This window comes from Geospiza fortis, unplaced genomic scaffold (genome assembly GCF_000277835.1).
Source record: "Geospiza fortis unplaced genomic scaffold, GeoFor_1.0 scaffold35, whole genome shotgun sequence".
NCBI lineage: Eukaryota > Metazoa > Chordata > Aves > Passeriformes > Thraupidae > Geospiza > Geospiza fortis.
Window position 1 is genome coordinate 1,607,837 of NW_005054453.1, and position 8,750 is coordinate 1,616,586.

The following is an 8,750-nucleotide window of genomic DNA, read 5'->3' on the forward strand; positions in this document are numbered from 1 at the left end:
TAAGAAGGAGCGGGCAGAGAGCACTGCCAACTGACAGCGGTTTGCAGGTTGTATAGAAAAGAGGACTGCCCCTTGAATGTAGTGCAAATACAAATTTCCACCAGTTTCAGGGGTACGCTCCAGCCAAGCTTGTTGTCCTGGCACATTTTCTCTCTGTGAAATGCTTTGCTGTATGATCTGGATGACAAGAGACACAGAATACGGGGCTATGTAGTGCTGAGATTGTAAGTGCCTGGCCCAAGCGTCTTTTGGCAGAAGCATTGCGCTAGAGCGCTTTGCTGCTGCCACAATGATCTGTGTGGGAAATAGATGCCTATTCCCCTCCGGGAGAGTAAAAGTAGGACTGGCTACAAGAGTCGAAGAGCACTGGGCTGGTGGCTGCAGCGTACCAGCTGTAAAAGGAGCATGACTCTTTATTGGCCTACCAACCAAACTCACAGTGGCAGTGGTAAGGATTAAAGTTCAGCGAGAGCTACTTGTGCTGCCACCTATGGCCTTTCCAACCCTTCTGTGGAAACAAATGTGCCTACCTTCAAGTTCTGAGATCCGGACAACACAATGGTAGTTGCAGTGGAGAAGGGAAGGACAGAGTGCACTGGTGAGTTTGATGTGGCTTACGTGGGGCAGGTGGAAGGTGCAGCCCAAGGCTTGCTTTTGTTTCTAGAGCCTTTTTCTACGCAAACAGCTGCTGGACGTTTGCAACAAAGATGTGAGAGTGAAAAAGTGAGGGCAGGTCTATCTGGGAAAGAAGATACAAAGCATTCTGCACAGTTTAAAAGCTGTTTAGAAAAAAAAATGAGGTACTTTGAGAACATCTTCTGTCTTGACACTTCCACCTGTGTGACCTCTAGCTGCTTGGACATGGCCACAATGAAAGAATGTGAAAATATTTGTGTTGCCAACGTCAGTTTGCGCAGGAAAGAGGGTAGGTTGGCAAATGCCTTCTGTCCTGGCACATCTGTCAGTCAGAAGTGCAGCTGAAAATGCTTGGCTGTAACGATAGTCTCTGCCACTTTGAGAGAATGTGCTGATGCTATATATATATGTATATATATCATTGAGAACGAACGTGAGAATTGCTAGTATGTTTCATTTGGTTGACAGACTGCAAAGGGACTGTTATGGCCAGCATTGCCCTTTTGTTGTAGGACATTTTCTTTGAGAGCAGCCGCTGGACATTTTGAAGCGGTTTGGGATCTTCAAGCATTAGAGCGCAAGATGGTACATAGATCTTGAGGGAAAGTGCATATCTCCAGGGAGCTGGATGCAGTTCAGTGGGTGTGAGTTACATGTTGGGCAGCTGATGGCCCAGAAAACGTTCTAAAATGAAGAGGCTGTGCTGATATTGTCTTTTGTTTTGAAGCTTCTAAACTGTGCAGCCAACAAGGAAGCTCATTGGTGAGCCTTGAAGGAACACCTAAAATAGCAAGTCTCAGCTTCAAGTAAGGCAAGCTGAGTGGAAAAACTCTACAGATGGCTCTGGGAAATTTGTTTACAATGTGTTCTAGTAGCAGCAACCTTTGGCCTGGGAAAGTGGTGGGTAGGGTTTTACCAGGAGGCTGCTGAAGCTGTGGTCAGTGCCACGGGGCAGGTGAGCATCAGATATAAGATCAAGTGTCGCATTGGGGTGTGAGTATTCACATGAAAATGCATTCAAAACCAGCTGCTATTGCAGAACTCTTTGTGAGGGCTGAGTTTTCAGAGAGGTGTGTATACATAAAGGAGAAATCCTCTTCATTCACCAGAACATTCAGTCGCAGCTTCTGGGCTGAAGGAGAGACTAAAACATTGCAATGTGAATGGAAATCTGAGTTGTCTGCTGTCCTGACATGGTGCCTGCTGTCCAAAAATAGCAGAAGCTATGAAAAATGCTTTAAGATCCTTTGGAGATGCCATGGGTGAGCACCTTACAGAAACATCTTAATTACACACTAATGAATGTCAGAGTGGCAGACTAGGGAAGGACAGGGTCTTGTACATATACCCTAGGTATAAGTTAACAGCTGATTTTTGAGTACCTTCTTTCCTCTAGTGATTTTTATTTTGGTTTTTGGAACGTTTAATAGTTTGAATGTCTTAATTTTTTTATTTCTGTATCTATGTCTACATGATGGCAATTTTTTACTATTTAGGTCATTCATTTCAGAGCTTGGAAATGGGAAGAAAGCACTACATTGCCTTGTGTTCCAGCCACCTCCATTTTCTTTATTTGAACATTGACTTGGTCATTCAGGGTGCCTGGTTTCACTCATGGTCCCCCCAGTCTGAATGTGTTAACAAAGCCATTAACGAAGGTGGTTAATTAGTCTGAATGTATTAACAAAACTATTAATGAAGGTGATTAATCACCTTGCAGCAGCTGCCTGGTGTTCCCAGCTCTGCTCCTCAAGGACACTGGGGCAGCCCATGCATTAGGAAGATGCTGAGAATGCCTGATGAGGCTGTGGCATTTCTCAAAGCCAGAGCTGTGCTGGCTTTCTCCAAATATGCCATGAGATGGCAGCAAAGGCTTTTGAAAGGATTTTCTACCACAAGTCGTTTGTTGCCTAGGGATTCTTGTAAGAGAACTTGATCACAAATTCACGGTTTATAATGCATCCTACAGATTATATGCTGTATTGTTCCCTGAAATGTAAGGTTTCTTTTTCAGTAGAGAAGGCACTTTTCCCCCTTTGTTCTGTTTCCTCTTTTCACATCTAGCATATTCCCATTGTTTAGTATTATTGGAAAGAAATGGATGGGCAAGGCCTTTAGTTTTGGTAGAAAGGGAGCTTAAAGATTGTCCCATTTCAACCCTCTCTGCTATGGACAGGGATACCTTTCAGTAGCAACCAGGTTGCTCTAAGCCTTTAGTGTTTGCCTTGATCATTGCCAGGGATGGGGCACCTGTAGTTTCTCTGAACAACCTGTTCCATTGTCTCACAGCCATCACAGTGAGGAATTTGTTCCTAATATTTAATCTAAACCTACTCTCTATCAGTGGAAAGCCTTTATCCCTTATCCTATTGCTACATATCCTTTTTAAATGTCCCTCTCCAGCTCTCTTGTAGTCTCTTAGGTACTGGAAGGTGCTATAAGAGCTTCCTGAGGCCTATTTTTCTTCAGCCTGGAGAGGTGCTCCAGCCCCCTGCTCACCTCTGTGGCCTCCTCCCACAGGCCCACATTATACTGGGGACCCCAGAGCTGGATGCAGGAAGGGTCTCTCCAGAGCAGAATAGAGCAGCAGAATTCCCTCCCTCTTCCTGCTGCCCACGGTGCTTTGAAAACAGCCCAGTACACAATTGGCTTTCTGAGCTGCAAGTGCACATTCCTAGGTTGTGTTGAGCTCCTCACCCACCAGCATCCTCAAGTCCTTGTTCCCAGGGCTAATGTCAGTCCATTCTCCACCCAGACTGTACTTGTGCCTGCCATTGCCCCTTGCACTTAGCTGTGTTCAAATTCATGTGTTTTGCACAGACTCAGCTCTCAAGCATATCCAGGTGCCTCTGGATGCCACCCCAGCACCACCACACCGCTTGGTGCCATCAGGAGACTTGCTGAGGGTACCCTGAATCCCATTGTCTGTGTCTCTGACAAAGATGTTAAACAGTGCCAGTACAGTGGGTTATTTCTTGCCAAAAAATGAGCATTACCTTTGTCAAATGTATTTATGCTCCACAGAGAGAGAGACCACATGCAGGAAACCATTGTTGCAGAGATCTGTTTAGTTATGGGAAAACAGTTAAGGAGGAAATTGAAACTTTTCTCTTTTTTTGTCATCAGCTATAACTATCAGGTAGAAATTTGGAATTAAAAAACATGTGGGTAGAGAAACAGAAGTTCTTTGCAGCCACGTGGTGACATTATATGCACCCTTGATGATAATGTGATATGGAAAGAATGGCAGATATTCATGAAGGTGAGGAAAACCAGACTTATGTCTGCCACCCCCTCCCACTCTTCATCCTGTTCTAATCACAGGTATTACTTTTAGAACTTTCTTCTTAGCAACAGTAACGAAAAGTAGGTGAAAAGCCATTAGCAAAACTGCCTCCTTATCATCTTACAGGAAAATGTTCTTAAAGACAATGTTGTACATGACTTGCTCAAAAACAGCCTTTCCAAAAGGAATTGGTTATAACTGCGGAGCTACAGTGCAGGAAGCAATTTAGGATCCTTCAAACTGGTTCTGTGACATGCTGGTGATGAAGCTGATGAGGGACAATGTAGCAAAGGCAGTTGCCATTTCATTCATATTGATGGACAACTGGGATTCTAAACCAAACCCATCTTCTGCCAGTTTAAAGTCAAAACCCTTTCACTACATGCCCTTGTAGAAAGTCCATTCAAAAAGACTTCAAATACAATGTCTTTAAATAGAAGAAGGTTTGAATATATTTAGTCCTAGGTATTTTACAAATAATTTACTAGAAACGAACAAGTAATTATTAGAGGCTTCTGTTAATTTTTTTTGCTGCTAGCATTAGCGGAGCTCATCAGCGGGTGTCTGAGTCCTGCCAATTATCGCTGAGGCTGCTTAGTCTGCAGTTTGGGGGCAGCAGCAGCAGACAAAATCCCTGCTCCTGTTTTCCACCTTCTACTGTGTGGCTGAGCTGCTTTTTGCTGCTGCAGAGCGAAATGGATTCAGGAACATGTGGAACTGTTTGGTTGGGTTTTATTCTGCCCTGGGAATTTTCATCTGAACCTGTACCCAGCTCCCTTTCATCACAGAGTTGTGGCAAATATTAATGCCACCCCTGGATGTATTGCCTAGAGGGGAAGGGCAGACAAGTGGGTGGAAGATTTCTGTTGGTTTGAATGTTGCAACTTCAGAGTGCCTAAGTCCAGAGGGATGCACACAAGTTTCCTGGATCCTAGAGGCTCTATCTCACAATCTGATCAGTTCTCTGTCCTCTTTTCTTAAAAGTTTGTAAGTATTTGCTTGGGTCTCTGTAATACCAAGGATGCCATCTCCCTGCACTGTGCAGAATCAAGGCTTGCACCTTTGGGCACTGTCGCAGACATCTCTTTATGAAAAATCTTTTCTTTAGGATTTTTCCTTCTGAGAAGCTGTGGCCTCAGAAACAGATGTAAACAATGGTTATCTGCTGCTGTGGAATGCAACAGGCCCGTCTGGATTGGCCCAGCTTGGATGTTTATAATTAATGGCCAATCAAGAGCCAAGCTCTCTCGGACAGAGTCCGAGAGAGCCGCCTTTGTTATCATTCTTTCTTTTCTATTCTTAGCTTAGCTAGCTTCTGGAAACCTTTCCTTCTATTTCTTTTTAGTATAGTGATAATGTAATATATATATATAAAATAAAATAATAAATCAAGCCTTCTGAACATGGAGTCAACATTTTTGTCTGTTCCCCAACTCAAGAACCCTTGTGACCACCATCACAGGGCACAGGCTCCAATCATGTCTTTGGGCAAAGCTAAAGCATACAGTTGTGGTCAGAGATATGCACAAAATCCAACACCACTATTTACACTATAAATTCTCAGTTCCCTTTGTGTTATTTCCGACATTCCCAACATATTTTTCTGGCTCCCCTTGTAAAACAGAAAAATACCAGCACTTACAGGGAACTCCTTTCATGAGTGGCATAGAGTTTCATTGAAGTATTCTTTTCTTGCCTTCATTTTAAACCTAAAACCAAGCAGACAACATTTCTGTGACACAGTAAGGGAGCTGGTGTGAGAGAACTCATTCTCACTGGTATGAGACAGTGAATTCTCAGCTCCATCATCCTGAGGCATTTTGTCCTCTGTGAAAACTGTTTTTATAATTCACCCCTGTCCATTCCTTGACTTTTATATTGTGATAGGGCCCTATCCTATAGAGAGGGATGGGGGAAAAGGATTAGTTTATGAACAGACTCAGATTTGAGTTTAGAGTTGGAATTATGAATCTAATCAGACATGCATTTATAGCTGTTGGATGGAGTCTCTTCTCATTATCCCTCTGACCTTCTCTATCTCTTCATAAATTGACACAGTGAGGAAATCCTTCTGCTTTACACATTTGTTATACAGGCCTGCAAAAATATCTGTTTTTTCCTCTGAAGATTTGCATTGACAGGGAAGAAAGCCACCTCACAGCTGAAACAATATGTATTTTAAACATTTTCTCTTCATGTGCATCCCAGTTAGCATGCCATCAAAAGTACAGCTGGATAATCTCTTGTAGAAAGAATAATTCCTTTCCTTTTCCACTTCCCAGCTGATTCTTAACGTTTTATCTCAGGCACACTTCTCCTCAGTCTTGGACAATGTTCCTGTAATTCATGAATACTTTTAGCCTGTGCCTGCAGCACAAGGTCTGCAGAGCTTCTCTTGCCTCCAGAAATGTTCAGAAACATTTGATGGTATGATTTAGGGAAGGTGGTGTGATTCCTGCCTGCAGAGGCAAAGGTAGCAGTCAGGGGAACCCCTGCACAAGGCAATGAAAAGCAGGCTGGGATGGAAAGATGGGATTGACAGGGAGAAACAAACTTGCACCTTGAGAGTTGTTCATTTTACACTTAATTCTTCTCCTAATGTTCATGTAGTGCCTTATTTTTGCCATAGTCATGCATGAAAACAGAGGCATAAATAAAATAGCCAGGAACCTTCTCTGTGCTAAGACTGGACATAGGAGCCCCAAGACCTTTCTTCTATCCTTTCCACAAGGTCTGTGGTCCTGGAAGGGAATGGAATGACATCTGAAACGCAGAGTTAAGGTCATTCAGTTATGTAGCCCTGTTTTTCCATGCTGTGTTCCATGCTGCCATAACGCCCCAGGGACAAGCAGGGCACATCAGGCTTGTAGGCTGTATTCCTGTTTAATTACTGAAGAGTGTACAGGAGTTTGCAGGGTTTGCTTATGGCTATACTTTTGTACTATCTGAAAGTTTTCTTTTGTATGTGTGAGCACAGCTCTACCACCCAGAAAAACCAGGTGCCCAGGGAAGCTGTGGATGCCCTGTCCCTGGAAGGCTCAAGGCCAGGTTGGATGGGGCTTTGAGCAACCTGGTCTAGAGGAAGGTGCTCCTGCCCATGGCCAGGAGGCTGGAATGATGGTACTTCTTTGGTCCCTTCCAAGCCAAACTGTTCCATGATTGTAAAGCAAGGGTTGGTGTGACTGTGTTCACAGGGGTCTTAGGATGAGGGAAGAGACGAGGATCTGACTCCATGTTTCAGAAGGATTGATTTATTATTTTATTATTTAATATTTTATTCTTTTAGTATATTAAAATTATATTAAAAGAAGAAAGGATTTCCTCAGAAGGCTAGCTAAGAATAGGAAAGAATGACAACAAAGGTTTGTGGCTTGAACTCTCTTTCTGAGCCAGCTCGTTGTGATTGGCCATTGATTAGTAACAACTAACATGGACTAATCACAGATCCACCTGTTGCATTCCACAGCAGCGGATAATCAATGTTTACATTTTGTTCCTGAGGCCTCTCAGCTTCTCAGGAAGAAAAATCCTAAGGAAAGGATTTTCCATAAAAGATGTCTGTGACAGGTTGGTGTTTGGGAGAACCTCCACAAGTTCTCTGAAGAGTTTTGCCATGTGCTGGCAGAACAGAACAGAGTTTGGCAGTCTCACAGACAAGGAGAAGAATCAGCATCTTTCCCTTGCAATGAGAAAATAGGGAACAATCACTTGTATGGCAATTTGAGGTGGATGATTAAATTTGACCTCTTAGGCCCTCAGCTGAAAATTCAATTTGGGTGAATAATCTTCTTTTCATACACTGCTTAAAAATCTTGTGTTCTGCCACCACTAATATTCCTGATGTTGATGGTCTTTTTACTTTCACAGAGTGCAGAAATGCCCAGTCTGCTCTGCATTTCTGTTGGCTCTGGGCTGTGAAAGCAAAAAGAAAAGAAGAGAAGACTGGTTTTGGTTTAAGAGTGTTTACATCCTTTGGTTTAAGGATGAAACCTTAAAGAGAAGATTGCTTTTGGTTTTATGTGTTCTACCCTGAGATAGACTGACTGTCTACCCCGTTGTCTTGGTTTGAGACAAGTTAGGAGAAGTGTCCTGAATGGAGCATCCCCTCTAAAGAAGGTTTCAGCACTCCCTCCCCCCACCACTGCTACAAAAGGAATTTCTTGGAGGAAAGTGAAAAATACTGTTTATTTTAACACACAGAATGCACACATGTGACAGTGGTCACAAGGGCTCTTGGATGAGGGAAGAGACGAGAATGTTGACTCCATGTTAGAAGGCTTGATTTATTATTTTATGATATATATATTACATTATAACTATACTAAAAAGAAATAGAAGGAAAGGTTTCCTCAGAAGGCTAAGGAAGAATAGAAAAGAAAAGAATGCTAACAAAGGCAGCTGGCTCCAACAGAGAGCGAGAGCTAGCTCTGCTGTGAGTGGTCACCAGATCCAAATATCCACAGGAGACCAATCACGGATCCACCTATTGCATTCCACAGCAGCAGATAACCATTGTTTACATTCTGTTTCTGAGACCTCAGCTTCTCAGAAGGAAAAATCCTAAAGAAAGGATTTTTCATAAAAAGATGTCTGCGACACACACAGGCATGGGAAAAAGAATGAACAGTGTTAGATATGAAAATCTTGCTGCAGAGAAAGCTGGTGGGTTTTTGAGTCCTGCTGCATGCAGTCCCAGGAAAACTTGTTGCCTCAGCTAACAAAAAAGAAGCAAGATAAAAGCAAAGATGTACTCCCTCTGTGTGCTGCACAGCACAGCTGAGAGAACACAGAGGAGGACGTGTGTTTGAACACAGACTGCAGAAAGAAT